Source organism: Diabrotica undecimpunctata, chromosome 5 (assembly GCF_040954645.1).
Source record: "Diabrotica undecimpunctata isolate CICGRU chromosome 5, icDiaUnde3, whole genome shotgun sequence".
Classification (NCBI taxonomy): Eukaryota; Metazoa; Arthropoda; class Insecta; order Coleoptera; family Chrysomelidae; genus Diabrotica; species Diabrotica undecimpunctata.
In genome coordinates this window covers 93,884,017-93,902,522 of record NC_092807.1, presented here as the reverse complement: position 1 = coordinate 93,902,522, position 18,506 = coordinate 93,884,017, and the positions used below count along the sequence as shown (strand labels likewise).

At 30.8% G+C, this 18,506-nt stretch overlaps 2 protein-coding genes across 5 annotated transcripts in view; one reads left to right on the top strand and one right to left on the bottom strand.

Moving 5' to 3' along the window:
• LOC140441477 (START domain-containing protein 10-like) overlaps positions 1-18,506 on the top strand; it is a 62,751-nt gene that overhangs the window by 8,061 nt on the left and 36,184 nt on the right. The window contains exon 1 of one of the 4 annotated variants that reach the window (XM_072532221.1): positions 81-175. The exons of 1 other annotated variant lie outside the window; for it this stretch is intronic. The gene's annotated coding sequence lies outside the window, so the exon portion shown is untranslated. Of the gene's footprint in view, positions 1-80; positions 176-18,011; positions 18,201-18,506 lie in introns of those variants that run through there. 2 more of the 4 variants (XM_072532219.1, XM_072532220.1) reach the window with 2 other exon arrangements.
• The window catches only part of Pgm2a (phosphoglucomutase 2), a 60,107-nt gene that overhangs the window by 28,650 nt on the left and 12,951 nt on the right, over positions 1-18,506 (bottom strand). The window lies entirely within an intron of this gene.

Sequence of the window (18,506 nt, the reverse complement as noted above, 5' to 3'; positions counted from 1 at the left end):
AATGGAAGTAATTACTGATAATAATGACACGACATATTTTAACAAAATTCTATATGTTCTACACATATTAGTCATGGGCTGATTCCAAATCAGTTTTAAAATTTCCAATAAGGAAACAAGTAGTTGAAAGTTGAATATAATAAATACACGTTTTAAGTTTTTTGTATAATTTAATGTAAGTATTTTTATTTTAAAAGTTTATTAAAAACAATTTTAAATATATTTATCGTTTTATGTCTTAAATAAACATAATACACTGAATTTACAAAAGGTTCATTTTTTCTATACATTCTGTCCCAAAGCCTTCTTTCAGTGCGTCACTAATTTTGACGTCCTATACGATTTTAAGAATGTCGAGAATTATTGCATAACATTTTAGTTAAATCTGACAGTTGCAGGATTGTAATCGGCTAAATGTGAAAAGGTTATTTTTTTAAAATGTGAAGTAAAAACTTTAAGAATTCAAATTTTTTTTTTTTTATTTTACTTATTAGAGGTCTCGTCCTATATAAAAATTTTTATTGCGCATTATATTGGAACGGCAGTTTCTCATAATTCCTATTCTATACATTCCAAGGAAAGTGCTTAATTAGCTAAGATTTATTTATGGATTTATTATTATTTATTACAAACACTATGGAATTGGAATGTTTGTTTATTTAAAATAACGCTTCCTGCTATAGAATCTTTTAAGAGTTGACTGCGGCGAGATAAAAAAAATTACTGGCAATTGCAAATTGCAAGGCATCAAAGCAAACATTCCTGTGATAAAATAGCATCGATTGAAATCAGTCGTATTCGGATAAGTAATTTTCGGAAAGTTTCTGTGGCAGCCAATAGATAATTTTGTGAAGATTTATCATAAAATCGTGGAAATAGTTTAAATAGTGAGATATTCTACCAGATTGGGTGTGCACATGAAAGATTGTTATGAAGTTTAGTTAAAAAAACAATGTTAATAGTTTAAATAGTAAAACAGTTGATTTTTGAGTTAATCTACCAGTTCCGGTATGCAGATGAAATAATGTTAATGCAGTTTAGTTAAAAAACAAGATACCGAATGTAAGCTTACCTTCTTTTTTTATGAATAACAAAAATGAATATTATATTTCAAACAATCCACAATCCGATTCAGAACCTGATTCATTAAAATCAATGATTACAGGGGATATGTGGCTGGCATCAATTATATCTTACATTTCAATAAAATGTGGTTCTAAAAAGAACCGTTTTAATACATATGAATATCCATAACGGTAATAGTTTAAGATATTTCCTCAATATCAGTACTGAATTCCCAATCTGATTCAGTATCTGATTTGTTAAAATCAATAATTTTTGGAGATATGTGGCTGGCATCAATTTTTTGGGCTGTCTCCCAGTATTCATTAATGATATCTTCTGCATGTCTTACATATTGCTTCCATTTTTCTGGTGTAACCTTAAAAATTTAACCACAATTATTATCCAATTATTATCTACGAATTTCAGTACGCTTGAATTACCTGCTCTAATCTGAATCTGACCAAACATTCTCAATTGGGTTAAACTGGCAATGATATGGAGGCAATCTCAATACTCTATGACCATGTTGAAGTGCCAGTACATCATCTAATCTGTAGAATAAAATAAATATCTCATTTATTAAATATCTCTTAATACATACTTGAAAACTTTATCTGGTAAATGTTTTTTCACCATCTCCAATAATTCAAGTTTCATCATGGTTGTTGAAACACGTATATGTCTCCCCTTTAACCTTTCTACTAAAGAGTGTTTAGTCCAACTTGAATTTGGTATTTTTTTTACTAAACTAGAGTGGTAAGGTGCATTGTCCGTAATTATTAACGACGGTTCTTCTAAATTTGGCAAAAGTTGATATTCAAACCATTTTTCAAAATTTTCTGCATTCATCGAATCATGATAATCTCCAGTTGTTTTTCCACTTTTGAAAATTAGACTGTAATTATCAATGAATCCATTTTTACAACCCGCATGGAGTACAATATATCGTACACCTTCTCCGGTCCTCTTTCTAACAGCATTAATGCTGCCACCTTGCCAACTCTTGCGGAATCCTCCCTTGCTATATATCCAGGTCTCATCCAAAAAAACTGGTTGTAACGGCTGTAAATCATGTTGATTTTTTTGTAGTCTTTTAAAAACTGTAATCTTTTATATGCCACATGTGATTGTTCCATTAGATATTTTCGATTTGTTATCTTGCAGTTTAACCATCTGAATTTCATAGCTTTTAAAACCCTACTCAGTGAACTAGTAGAAATGGTAATTTCATCTATGTACTTCAGTTTTTCTTGAAGAGTAAGAAGGGTAACACGTTGGCCTAAAATGAACACGAAACAATGTAAAGATGCTAGTGATATTTCAGTAGGTTATGGCAAACTATATTTTGATACAAACCTTCACTAAACATTCTGTATACACGAGTTCTAATAACATGTTCATATTTATTGGTTAATGAAGGTCCTAGATTTTCACATACTGAAGTACTCATTGCAACAGAATAGCTAGCATCTGTTTGGATGCCTTCATTTGCCAATCGTCTTACTGTTGGTAACAAAACTCCTAACGCCTCGGCAACACGCTAAAAAGTATAGTATTTAAACTACTATTAATATTTTTTAGAATATTTTAAAACTTACTTCACGAACGGCAGAAACTGGTAATAAAGTTGTCCCAGCCTCTTTTTCTAATTGAAAATAATTTAATAATTTTAATATTAGTCTTTGTTCATTCTCGATATATCTCGGCATATTTAAAATATTTTTATGACAATAAATACAGAATTAAATTTTCACTGTAAAATGTCTGAAAATACTAACCTGGAATGACAATTATCATTTTATCAGTTGACATTGTCAAAGTACTGTCACTATTGAGACCATCTGCGAATTGCCAAAAAACTGTCAAACTTGAAGCACGGTTTTTTGAAGAAAATCTTAACAATTTGTCGATTTTGTCCATCGAAAGTAGGAGAGAGGTTCTGTCAAACTCATTTGAGGTTGAGGGTTGAGGCTATCTTCGGTTTCCGTGATTGGCTTTTGTGGAGAGAGGTTGTATTATAATAGTTCTGTTCCTATCTTTATAAACTTTAATTTAATTTTTAGTTGTATATAAATAATTTTTATTGTTTAAAATCAATTGGAAAAAAAAAGATTTAAAGAGGTTTAATAATGGGGGATAGCACAGGGGGGGTTGGTCCTCCTAGTGTTGAGATGGTAATAAGTAAGAGAGATGATTCAGATATAGAATGTAATATAAATTTAGACAAAACATTTGTAGGAAATAATGATAATTCGGAGACCACTAATCAACATGAAGACAAAAAACAGTATTCTTATCAGTATACCGACACTGGCCCATTTGAGGTCTATATGGAATCAAAAAACAATAACGTCGGAAATTATAGTTTTTTAAAGCTAGCAAAATATATACATGATAAGAAAATTGAGAATATACAAAAAATTCATAAAAAGGGTAAAAACCGAATTAGCGTTATTTTTAAGAAATGGGAATGTGCTAATAAATTTGTTTCAAATATAGAGATTAAAAATGATGGATATGAACTCTTTATTCCTGCTAATAAAGTAACTTGTAGGGGTGTAGTAAATAATGTTGATGCAAGTATTTCTGATGTTGAATTAATTAGTTTTTCGGGTACATCCTCAGTAAATATTAAAATTTTGGAGGTAAGACGTTTTAAAAGAAAATCAAAATATGATTCAGGCAAATACATAAATACAGAGACAGTTGCTTTTACCTTTTCAGGAAAACAAATTCCAAAAGAGGTTTCTATATATGGGATTCCCTTTAGGGTAAAGCCATATATGATTCCGGTGGTTCAATGCTATCATTGTTTTCGTTTTGGCCATACAAAAAATCAATGCAGAGGGGATAAAAAATGTAAAAATTGTGCTGATAAAGCACATGAAGGTGAATGTATGATGAAATGTCTCCATTGTAGTAGTAATTTTCATGTAAGTACTTTTAAAGAGTGTCCTGAATATGTCAGACAACAGAATATTAAAGCTGTTATGTCATTAGATAATCTCTCTTATTTTGAGGCAAGTGAAAGGTATCCATATGTCTCCAATAAAAAGTTATCAAAAGAAAATACATTTAGAGTAAGCCAGGACGAATTTCCACCTCTATCAAATCAGGTTAATATACCTGACAGAATTCCAATTAATGAGCGATGGATAGAAAATATTCGAAGTAACCCAGAACAGTGGTTTAGCAAAAAAACAGAAAATAGCGGGAACAAAAATAAAAGAAAAATTAACGAGTCAAATAAAACTTATGACAGAGAGCTTCACAATCAGAATTTAATATCTCCAAATGGCAGATTTGAAGAGGGAACCTTCTCTGTTAGTTCTAAAATTCCTATCCCTGGATGTTCACGTACAGAACAACTAGAGAGGGAAACGGAAAAAATATTGAATGAAATACTAAACAAACTGAATTGGAGACATAAGGAAGACCTAATCACCTACTTGAACAAGCTAATTACACATGAAACTTCAACAAATAGAAAATTATTAGATCTAGATGGATCCCAAGAATCCATACATCCTACAATGGAACATAAAAAGTTTAAACAGTAATTATAATAGTTTAAAGATTTTTATACACGATTTTAACCCTAAAGTAATATTATTAAATGAAACATGGTTAAAAATAAATCATCATTTTTATTTAAGAGGGTATAAAATACATCGATTGGATAGATTAGATGGTTATGGTGGTATTGCTACTGCTGTTGATAATAGTTTGGATCATAAAGTAGTATATACTTATAACAATAATAATAGTAAAATTCAAATTTTAGCAGTTAAAATAATTGATTGAGACATAACAATAATTAATATTTATATTCATCCTGGGGCAAAAATAGATTTAAATGGATGGGTTGGGCGAATAGAAAAAATCAGAGGCAATAAAATTATAATGGGTGATCTGAATGCACATAATGCACTTTGGGGAAGTCAGGTAACTACTAATGCTAATGGAAGAATAATTGCTGACTCTCTAGAGGATTTGGATCTAGTTTGTTGCAATGATGGAAGATCCACACGGATTACACTCCCAGGTCAGAATGCTTCAGCAGTAGATCTAACACTAATCTCTTCGGAAATAGTGAACAGATGTCAATGGGATGTGTTAGAGGACTCGGGTGGTAGTGATCATTTCCCAACGATGTGTAAAATCCAGACACAAATTCAACATACATCTATCCAAAAAAGTTACAAAAGAAACATTAAAAATGCCAATTGGGAAAAATACTGTTCAAAAATAGAAGAACTAATGAAAAGTGGGTGTAAAGAATATAGCACCTTTACGCAAATTATGGAGAAGGTGAGTGATGAAGAAATACTCTTTTTGGAAACAAAAAAGCACACAGGAAAAAAGAAAAGTCCTCCATGGTGGGACACGGAATGCTCAAATTTAATTAAAATGAGGAAAGAAAAAATCAAAAAATACAAAGAAGATGCAAGTACAGATAATTATATAGAAATCAAAAAAATCTTTGCCTATAGTAAAAAAATATTTAAAAATAAAAAAAGAAATAGTTTTAGATGCTTTTGTAATGGACTAAACAGGGACACTCCTCTAGCAGAAATATGGCGAACTGTTAAACAGTTCTCCACATAACAAAATGCAATAATTCCTGCCAAACTTCCCAGCAAACACATAGCTTTGGATATATTAAATAAATTGGGAGTTGATATAACAGATCCAGAATTTACTGTTATCCAATCCAATGACAATGTGGAGGACATTTCCAGAGAGGAAATAATAAGTGTCATTAAAAAAAAGGATAAGGCTACTGGCTTAGATCTAATAACATATAGTATGATTGGCAGACTTCCTCAGGTAGCATTAGAATCACTGTCAATAATATTTAATCAAATAATGAACAGAAAAGCTGGATTTCCACAAGAATGGAAAAACACTCTTGTTATTCCTTTCTTAAAACCCTATAAAGATCCATTATGTGCAGACAACTATAGAAATATTGCCCTAGAGTCATGTGTGGGCAAAATACTCCAAAATATAATTAAATTAAGAATTGAACAAATAATTGAAAAAAATTGTATATTGAATCCAAAACAGTTAGGATTTAGAAGAAATAAAGGGTGTAACGATAATTTAGCTTTAACAATAAATTATATTAGAACAGGATTTAGTAAAAATTTAAATACAATCGCAATTTTTTTGGATATTAGTAGGGCATATGATACTGTCAATACGTTTTTGCTATATAAATATCTAATAAAGTATGGTATTCCAACAACCTATACAAACCTAATTATGCAATTCTTGCTCAATAGAAATATTTATATTAAAGATGAATCAAACAATATACTAGGCCCAATCCAAGCATCAATTGGATTGCCACAAGGGTCTCCTCTCAGTCCAATATTGTTTAATTTGTACTCTAAGTCTTTACATGATTTAATCAAACCTGAAATGGAGTGCTTCCAATATGCAGATGATTTTGTAATTCTGGTACAAGGGTCAGATATATATAAATCAATTAATTGCTTAAATACTTACTTACAAAAATTACAGGAGTGGTTTGAAACACACAACTTTAAAATCTCAGCACATAAATCAAAAGCAATAATATTTAGAAAAAGAGCTCAAGCTTATAACTTCCCCCACCTTATGTACCAAAATATGGAAATCCCATGGAAAAATGAAATAAAGTATCTGGGGTTCCATCTACAGTGTAACTTGAATATGACAATTCAAATAAATGATATGATAGCTAAAGCAAACAAAGGAATTAATGTTATGAGAGCAATTTGTGGTACAAAATGGGGATCTGACCCAAACATTCTTTTAAGCTTATACAAAGGGATAGTAAGATCTCATTTAGATTATGCAGCCAATCTTTTAAATCCTTGCAGTAAAAGTCTGATGATGAAGTTGGAACAAGTACAAAATGTGGCCTTAAGGATTATAACAGGTTGTCTAAGTTCTACACCAATTTTAATATTACAAGCGGAATGTTCAGTATCCACACTAAAAGTTAGAAGGGAAATATTGGCTCATAAGTATATATTGAAACAAATGTCTGAAAAAAATAACATAGTAATAAGAAGTTTAAATAAGTTAAATGAAGCTATAAACGCAAATAACCAATTTTGGAAGAATAAAGCTATACCAGACTACTCATTAGCATATACGGACATACTCAAAAAATCAAAAAATATAATCCGATACAAAATTAATCCCATATATGAAGTAGAAAGAAAAATTCTTTTGTATTCTATTACAATTAATAGCCTAGAATATGAAAAATATGAAATTGAATCTAATGAAATGTTTTTAGCAAAATATGGTGGAATATATAGTAATCATACCTATGTATATACAGATGGATCTATCGACCCACAAACAAACCAATCTGGATTTGGAATTTATATACCACAGATTAATTACAAATTTTCATCAAGGCTCCATAATTACACACAAATCTGTACAACTGAAATGATAGCTATATATAAAGCTATCTCTGTGTGCATTGAGAAGGGGATCATGAAAGCAGTTATCTTTGCGGATTCAAAAAGTGCTTTATCCAAAATTTCCAGTCTCAAATGGGATCAAATGGATTACGTAACCATAATGACCAAAAAACTATTGGTAGAAGCTAATAATATGGGATTCTCGATAGGAATAGAATGGGTACCTGGACATCAGGGGATTAAAGGTAATGAGGTAGCTGATAGGCTGGCGAATATTGGGAGAGAATTAAGAGTACCATATAATATAAAAAATGTTAGTACAGATATCTTTTGCGTTACAAAAAAAGACATTTTAACACAGTTCTACAATGAATGGCATTCCCAAATTAAACATAAAGATCCAAACTATTGCAGATTGCAGTGTGATTTCCCCATAAAACCATGGTATGCCAAATGTGGGTATATGGGCAGAAATACCATAACAAATATTAATCGTTTACGTAGTGGACATTGCAAAACTCCTTGCTATCTCTACAAAATAGGTAAAACGGAAACACCGATATGTGAATGCGGAACCATTGGAACAGTGATCCATATCTTCTTTGAATGTCCCATAAACAAACACAAAAATATGGATCTGTATTTAGAACTAATAAAAGCAGGAATAGAGAGTCCAATATCTTTACATAGTATTCTATATAAACCCTCTGAGAAAGTTATAAAAATAATTATTAAATTCATCAAATTTTTTCAAATCGATCTATAAAAAAAATTTTTTGTTTTATACTTGTCAAAATAACAAAATAAATCTAGAAAATACTGGAAATATCCTAACATACAAAAATGTACGTCCTTAAAATCCTTAATCCTAACCGAAGGTAGCATTACCCATGATACTATGATTAAGAAGATAAGATATTGCGCATAAGTCGTGACGTAATTGGAGACCTGCACGTTCGTAATGTCAGTTTTTTGTATGTGTCAATAAATAATCTTTAATAAATAGTTTGGAGATATCCTTTTGTGTACGATTATTGTAATTATTAAACCTTTTTTTAATATTATTATTTTGCTAATCGAATAATTTCATCACAGAATGTATAAAAATCCCATTTAACTTTAACAAGAATTCAAATTCTGGTCTCCAATGACGGCATGCGCGAACACGACCGATTTTGTGCTACGGGAAGATCCTATCTTGTTATTCATAGTATCATGGCATTACCCATATACCTAATGTGACAATGTTTGGAAGCTACCCCCAAACGAGAAAAGTCTAATCTAACCTTAAATGAAGAAGATAAACAAATGAAAAAGCTAATCTTTCAGTATCACCCAGTTGTCAATTAGCAGTAAACAGTAACCTTAAATGAAGAAGATAAACAAATAATGGAAAAGCTGATCTTTCAGTATCACCCAGTTGTCAATTAGCAGTAAACAGTAACCTTAAATGAAGAAAATAAATAAATGGAGAAGCTCATCTTTCAGTATCACCCAGTTGTCAATTAGCAGTAAAAAGTAACCTTAAATGAAGAAGATAAACAAATGAAAAAGCTGATCTTTCAGTATCACCCAGTTGTCAATTAGCAGTAAAGTAAACAGAAGTAGAAATTTATCCCTGGTTGTGCATTGCCTAGAGCAAGACGAGCATAACCTTACATGTACTGGGTAAATGATTATATAATCGAAACCCAAAAACAAACGAAGAAGAAGAAGAGACCATCTGCGTCAAATTATATTTATGCGCATCATTGATTGGATATCTATTTAGCGCATTCTAAACTCCAACCAAAAGAGAACTTTTTAACACAGTAAAAGTTAGAAAAACATCATACCTAGGCCACATACTGAGAAATAATAAGTACCAATATGCCCAACTTATAGTGAAAGGAAAAATCGAGGGAAAGAGAGGCCTAGGAAGAAAAAGACTATCGTGGCTCAGAAACATCCGACAATGGACAGGGCTAAATTTTGAACAGCTAATAAGAACAGCTGAAGATAGAGAAGATTTTAAAATTGTAGTAGCCAACCTCCATTGAGGAGAGGGCACTTTAAGAAGAAGAAGAAGAAACTCCAACCAATTATATATCCGTAAGTAGAATTCGCTTTAATATGCAAATACCCGTAAACGATACATAATTTTCTAAGTTCTATGTATAATAATCACAGACTCACGTTTTTTTCTGTCACTTCTAGGTTAATGCGTTAGAGAGAATTCGATCAACTATGACGCACTGAAAGAAGGGTTTGGGATGAACTGTACTCATTTTTTAATGTTTGTCAGCAATCAATTTATACTAGTCTCCAAAATTAACGCATCACCTTAAATGTACCATACGTTTGAATCTACTTTTTTCTGAACCTTTCACATTATAGGTCAATAAAGTTGTGTTTTCATCTTATTTTGCAACACCGTGTGGAATTTCTTAGAAAGAAACACTACATTTTATTAATACTGCGAGGTAGGTTCATCAAACATTTTCGTAAAAAAACAACTCGGTATCTCTACTATCAAAAAAGAAAACTACGTTCAAAGCATAACATGATTTTATTAAATGGTAATAACCATTAATGTAATATAAGCAGTATTATGTATATATAATTTTATTCCCAAATATCTTAGTAATGTCTAACGTCTTTTTGCCAAAATGCCAATTTTTTTTAAATAAAATCAATAGTTCCCTATCGATTCGCAAAATGGCGTAAAAGAGAAAATTTTTTTTACAAAAGGAAATTTTTTTTGCAAAAGAAAATTCCATTTTCACGAAAAGTTGCCCAGGAAGTCCTAAAGTTTTCACATAGTTCACTTTCGTTGATTTCATCTTTCAGCACTCTCAAAGACGCAGCGGATAAAATCGTGGACAAACTTTGTCGGAAATCCAACGGTCTAGTAGTTGGCTATAAAACATCAATAAATGTAAAAGGACAGTTTTAGATTGACAATATTGTTTACAATTCAATAACGTTTTGAATTCAATAAACAGTGTTGAAATATTAACAGACTTTTTGTTAGTTTTGATTCTCCTCGTATAGTTAGCCAAGATTCCGCTTACAAAAACACAGACACAATTGAACAATTAGACGCTTGTTAATACATTGTTGCAAACAAAAGACTGTTCTTGCATATTGTTGTTAACAAAGAAGCACAAAAAAATTAGTGGAGTTCGTTAAAATTGGAGATCGCTTGGATTGCTACCAAAAACCAAGAATCCCAATCACTGTAATGACTATAGATTGGTCAGCTTAATGTTACAATTATTATAAACATTTTTAAATGTTATAGAAGAATTATACATGCAAGAATATTCAGAAAGTGCGAAATAGATATGAGGAATAGACAAGCTTTCGTAATTTCCTCGGAACAGTAGAATCGCTGTATAGTTTCACAAGTATTGCTCAAAAACGTCTAGACCAACATAAATATTTTTTCGTCACATTTATAGACTATAGCTTTCGACAAAGTTAACCATAACATTCTCATGGAATGTCTAAAGCGAAAAAGACTCAAAAAAAAATGATGTTAACATATTGAGAAATCTCTATTGGAACCAACAGGCTGTGGTAGCATTAGATGGAAATAGCACGGATGCGCTAGAGATAAGTAGAGATGTGAGACAAAGCTGTGTATTTTTACCATTACTATTTAATATATGTATGTATATTCCGACTAATTATTTACACAGGCAGTTGAAAACTGTACAGAAAGGATCAAGATAAATGGTGAAGATATAAATAACTTACGTTATGCCGACGATACAGTTACTATTGCTGAAAGTGAGAAAGACCAACAGACGCTACTAAACACAATTTGTGCTACTGGGGAATACTTTCGTTTAACAATAAACATAAAGAAAACAAAAACAGATAAAAAATGAAAATATTGAACAAGTGGTCAAAATAAAGTACTAAGGAGTCTGGATTACTGAAAATATAAATCCAAAATCAGATATTCAATCAATAATTGAGCAATCAAGAGCAGCCTTGTTGAAGATGAGGAAATTTCTGAGTAAACAAAGACTTAATTTGCAAATTCGATATCGGATGATGAAATATAATATTCACTCTATTCTTCTTTATGGTGCCAAAACTTAACTGGACAGTTAATTTTGACTTAATGAGAAAGCTGAAAGCATTTGAAAGGTGGATTTTTAGAAGAATTTTGAAAGTACCACGGACCGATCATATTACGATCGAAATGGTTTTCCACAGAATGATAGGAGGCAGAGAACTTTTGACCACCATGAAAGGAGAAAGACAGCATATTTGGGACACATACTTAGAAATGAGAACTACGAGTTGTTGTAGCTGATTACGAAGGATAAAGTAGAAGAAAAAAGGGGTCCTGGTAGATAAAAAATATCCTAGCTGAAAACCATTCGCGACTGGACTGGGTTGAACTCACAAACGCCTTTAAGTAAATCAGCAGATAGAGACGAATTTGCAATGGTTACAGCCAACCTTCATTAGTGGAGTCGGCACTAGAAGAAGAAGAAGAAGAAAAGTGTACAATAATATGTTCTATAATATGTAGTAACTTTCCCACGTGGGAGATAATGATGCTAGATTAAACGTATAATTGCCAACAAATTATTGCAGAAAACCTTATCTTAGGCTTATTACAAAGTCATTTGTATTTGAGTGGTGTCGTTAAGCTTCGGGAAGTATCTAACATAAAAAAATAGACCGCAACGAAGTACTATTTATTTATGGTTATATCTGCTACCTGCTTTTGTTAGTAATCACTTCAAATAGAAAAGACTTCATAATGGCATGCAGATAACAAATTCTACAATAATTTGGTGGCGACTGTACATGGTATTCTTCGTCATATTTTAATGAGTCCAAGTTTATTATTGTCCATGTTCTTATATGTTCAGTTTAGAAATAAGCCAGAAATATAAAGTTCTTCTCAAAGCCTTCTTTCTATGCGATACAGCTTTACGATTTCTTTCTAACGCATTAAGTTACTACTACAAAACTACAAAGATATTGCAGCGTTATACACATCAGCGGTCTATTCCTAACCTACGTTTGATTCGTTGATATTTAAAATGCGCGCTTTCTATAGCTAATCAATTACGCGAATTACGAACATTTCAAAAACTTCATCCACGTTGGCCATCCTTTCGAAGTGTCGAAGAGTGAAGTGATCGTTGTCGTTCAGGTCAGTATTTGATATTATTTCACAGCGCTGTGCGTTATTTTGTGTTTTGGATTATTTATTTTTTTATAAAAATATTTTTTATATTAAATATAAAATATTAAATTAAAATATTATAAATATAAATATTAAAATATTTATATTTTAAATTTAATGTTCTACATTTTACAATAAAATTTCATTATACAAGGTGATACACATTACAGTGATGACGTCATCAGCTCTTTTTTTAAATGTAACATCCTGTATTTTAGGACATCTTTAGATCGATAAAAATGAGCTGATTCCAAAAAAGTATAATACTGGGGGTCTACGGATATAATTTGAAAGATATGCGCTTAGAAAATTAATTTTTATTGGTTTATAATATTAATAAATTATAAATAAATTATAATAAATAACTTGAAAGTAATCCAGTAATTAATACATGACTTAATCTTAAATGTTCAAATTGTAGCCCTTGTTGTATTTGACAGTAACCCAAACGTTGTACAAATTCTTGTAGAACCTTGTTTATGCTTTCTTGAGAAATATTGTTTATTTCTTCACGAATTCTTGTTTTAAGTCTCCAATATTTGCAGGTTTAGTTTTATAAACAACATTCTTTAAACGACTCCACATAAAATAATCCAAAGGATTGAGGTCTGGCGACCTCGTTGGCCATTTAATATGTCCACGTCTTCCAATCCAACTGTTCGGAAAAATTTTGTTTGGGTACCTTCGAACATCTAAAGTATAATGTGGAGGCGCACCATCCTGTTGAAACCATAAATTTTTATCAAAACTTCCAAGATTAATTGTACTGGGGAATAAATGAACTAAAGTGGGTACGAGATACCCACTTAAAAACTGACGGTATGCTGTCCCGTTTAAATTACCTTCGAAATAGTAGGGTACAATGATTTTATTTCTTACAATGCCAGCCCATACGTTTACCTTTTGCGGGTATTGTGTATGATGTTCCCGCATCCAGTTGAAGTTTTCTTTTGCCCAGTATCTACAATTCTGACGGTTGATATCGCCATTTAATTTGAGTGTAGCCTCATCAGAAAAATAACAGTTTCAACCAAGAGAGGGTTTCGGTAGCTGTTATCCATCATTATTTTGCAAAATTGTTTTCTTTTATCTGGATCATCCTCGTTTAATTCCTGTACAACTGTGCATTTTACTTACTTTACTTACTTTTACGTACTTTGTGTACCGTTGTTTTGCAAATATCGAGATCACTACTAACCTGAATCTGAGTTCGCGATTTGTCTCCATACCCAATCATCATGAGTATTTCAATTCTTTCCTTTAGACTCAAATTCATTTCTACTTCAAATTAATTATAAGCAATAATACAGAACATTCACGAATTAATACAATTATTATAATACCTAATTGTTACTGAACGTCACTAAAAATAATTACATTTTACTAAAAACTAGTAGTAGGTTACTTTTTTGCAATTGATAATAAATAATTTATTTTCTAAGCGCATATCTTTCAAATTATATCCATTAGACCCGAGTATTATACTTTTTTGAAATCAGCTCATTTTTATTGATCTAAAAATGTCCTAAAATACAGGTTGTTACATTTAAAAAAAGAGCCGATGACGTCATCACTGTAATGTATATCACCTTTTATAATGAAATTTTATTGTAAAATGTAGAACATTAAATTTTAAAAATCGACGTGTTTTAGATGTTTTTTAAAAATGCTTTTCATTTAGGAAATATGGAATTTATTCCATACTTTACGGACACGCTGTATACGAAAAAGAAACAAGTACTGATACCATAATAACTATGATAAAGTTTGAATTGATGGATATTGTAAAGAAGCATCTACCAGATAAAGTATTTACGTACGTATTAGAATTTATTTAGTAGATGCCATTTTTATATATTTTGTTTTACAGATTGGATAGACTGGCTCTTTAGTATGGCCATCGTGTCTTAAGACTGCCTCCATATCATTGTCAATTCAATACGATAGAGAATGTTTCCTCTTGATCTGACCAAACAGATAAATTAATTTTTTTTTTAATTCTTAGGTTTACTCTAATTTCACACCAGAAAAGTGGAGGAAATAGTTAGTTGGCATGCAGAAAACCTTATTAATGAATATTGGAAGACAGCAAAAAGAATTGAGACAAGCCACATATCTCCTTTAATTATCGATTTAAGTGAATCGGATTGTGACTCTTCACATGATGATTTTGTGGAAATGCCAGAAATAAAATTACATTCAGGCCGTTTTTAGTTTGGAATTTTTGGCGTTACTAATTTTCTCGTGTAATATTTAGTGTTATTTAGTTCCATATATTCCTAGTATTTCCTAGTTATTTATTTGCAACTATTTATTTATTGAAGTTGTATTTCTATACGCGCGTTCGACGTTGGAAATTTGTACGAGAGTGAATCGGCAAAATCATTACATATGTAAGATATAGGTAAGAGAGAGACAGAAGATATATTTTCTCTCTTTTTTTCTCGAGAATAAAAATGTTCCTTTTGTAAATATATTTAATATTTATTAATATTATTATTTTATGTTAATTCGGTAGATATATACATTTGGCCAGTCTTTTACAAATAAATATTATTCCTGGAACTTCTATGATTCGTAATAACCTTTCCATTTTTGGAATACAATAAATAAATACACACAAACAAATACAACCAAAAAACTGACATCTTAATAATCTTCTTGTCAAATAATGACATTGATTAGCCACCTTATTATTTAAGGTTAGTGGTCGAATGAGTTGAAGCGCAGTATTTAGAACCAGAAGTCGCGAGTTCGATCCCAATCAGGGAATATATTTCTTTGTATTATATTCTTTTTATTATCATTCGATCCCAATGATTTTTGTCACTTTGGTTTTAAACATCAAAGAATGGAAAAATCATATATCTTTTTTAATATTGTTTCGATAGTTTTATACATTATTTAATTTTCCAAACTATTTTATTTTATCATTGAATATTTAGTACCTACATATAGTAGTCATGGCTGTAGAGAAGAAAGGGGCAAATATAATAATTGTTATTTTAAATTTCTTTTATGTATATGTTTATATGTATGGAGATCAATCTCAAAAAAGGTCAATTTTATTTTTAAATTAAGATTTTTTGGCATATATATGATACTAGTGACGTTATCCATCTGGGAAGAAAGAGTTATTCTTTCACTGAGAGTTAATTTAATAAGATTTCACAATTTAGTAGGGATTTTGAAACGGTGCCACAAAGAATGAAAAAAAATCCAGGGACCTAATGATTTATACAAGTGTTTTCAAATAATATAATAATTTCTTCATGGTCCTATTTAAAAGTATCTTACAAAATGGCGCCAAGACGCTATTAATAAAACTGAGGCTTAGTTCAGTTACCTAAAAATTTATTAATTCAAGTTTTAAGGTTCAAAAAAGAGTTGTTTCAGTTGGACTTATTTCATTTTTTTCCACGTTAGCATATTGAATAAATTCATTCATTTTCGCTAAAATAATATGTTGAATATGTTGTAATTATCTCCACAATTTATGAGAATAAACTATATATTAAAGTTTTTGACCCTTTTAATATTTATTATTAAGGAGTCAATAGTTATTGTCTGTCTGTTTTTCTGTCTTTATGTGCTATTACTATAAAGGAAAAATCCTAAAAACTTAATACTTGATACATAGCTTGGTCAAAGGTCAAACCCTATTGAATTTCTTCTTCTTATTCTTTATAAGCAATTCTGCTTGTTTATTGGCGAATTAATACATCGATGGAAGGTTGTCAATCCGTCTTTTGCCGGGCCTGTCGATACTTCTGGTGAGTCACCTCTTGCTATTTTGACGACACGGGTCTCCCCCATTCTACTTATGGGGTTATTCCATTTTAATTTTTTCTATTTATTGTCTCTTCACTTATACACTGTACGGTACATTTTCTTCTAATGCCTTCGCTTCTCTTTCGATCTCTCAGCGTATTTCCTGTAACTCTTCTTAGTACTCTCACTCTCATCTCTGCCGTTTCCAGTAGCCTTTGTGATGTGGCTGTGTCGGGTCTTGTTTCTGAGGCATATGTCATTATTGGTCTTACACTGACTTTATAAATTCTTGACTGAAACTGACTGAGATGAATCTCAGTGTTAATGTGTCTGTTTCGCCATATAGTGTTATTAATTCATCCTGTCAGTCTATTTGCTTTTTGTACTTGATTTCTCATTTCTTTGTCCAAGACTCCATAGCTGCACAATGTAGCTGCACATTAGTAATAATGATATTTTATTTCCATTACTTTTTATCAAAATATTGATTCAATCCTTCATTTACTATACTCCTATTACAGATCAAATGTTGTTTATATACAGCAACCGATGCATCATATACCTATATACCTAATTCTGTTTCTCTTTCTGCTCTCTCTTGCCTATAGTATTACATATGTAATGATTGTGCAGATTGACTCCCATATGAATTTGTAACGGCGAACGCGTGTATAGAAGTATAACTTCTACCACACCCGTTTTTTTTTACTTCTGTTATAGTCTTAGATCTTTAGGTTGTTTTCCACGTATTCAATTCATAATTCTCCTATTATTACTTCCTAGTTGTAGTCTATTGTGTGTTTTCGGTTTTTAGATATTAGGTTTAGTTCTTACTTTAACCCATTAATGCATAAAAAGAAATTAGCTTGAAAAAATGATACAAAATTGTGATGTTGGGGTTACATTTCTTACATTATATTCAAAAAAATAGTTTTTGTCATTTTTAAATATTTCCATATTTATAAATTTAATAAACAATATTGTTTACTATTTCATCAACCTTGCAATAAAAGTATTAGTTGAATGTTAAAAGTTTTCCACCTGTGGCTAAGTACGATCCTGGTATCTGTCAGATTCGTCAATAATTACATGAAATAATTCTCGAAACGTCCAATACATTATATGACGTCATAATGAATGACGCACTGAAAGAAGGCTCTAAGAAGAACCATAATTCTGCTTGATATCAATGAAAAAACTTATTCTATCACTATGTAATTTATTTAATTGGTTGTTACTTCCTTACAACCAGAATTTGATAAAACAGGTAATAATAATAATCGAGTTAATATGTCCATAACATTTATATGGAAATAATAACATGGACCTTTGTTTAAAACACGGAAATCCACTTTATAACAAATTTGTTCGTCATTACACCTTGTACACTATATACAATATCATAAAACATTTAACTTGTTAAGTGATATTATTTTTAAACCTGATCATTTATAAAAATAATCGAACTGAATACTGAATACAAGCTATTAGTATAGAATACAATAAATAACTAACTTAAACAAAATAGTAGGCTATAGACGAGTTTTTAGACGCAGATGGTATTGGTATCAATTGAAAGCAACTGTTCGGAAATGCGAGCACGAATGTAGGACAAGGCCCTTATTATCTAGATAAGTTTGTTTCAAGGCTGATCGTAGAAACATGGAAAATAGTTTTTAATGGATAATATTCCGAGATGATAAAAACAAGAGAACAACTTTGAAACTAGTCCAACGTAGGTAACTATAATAGAGTTCAATTCAGTTTTTAAAAATTATTATTTTTTTATTCTGGTAAAAATTGGTTATCGATTATAAAACAAAATAGAGTGTTACATAAAAATATCATTCAAGAGCTAAGAACCAATCGACCGCACATATTACTTTTTGCTTCAGAAGAGATTCGATCTCATTTATATTAAGGAACCGATTTGGTTTGAAGATTTGGTTATATGGATTAACGATCGTCTATTCTTCGTCATTTTAGGGTATATATTCATGTTTTCTGATTCTAGGATTTAAGTCACATCCAATAATTTTATTGGA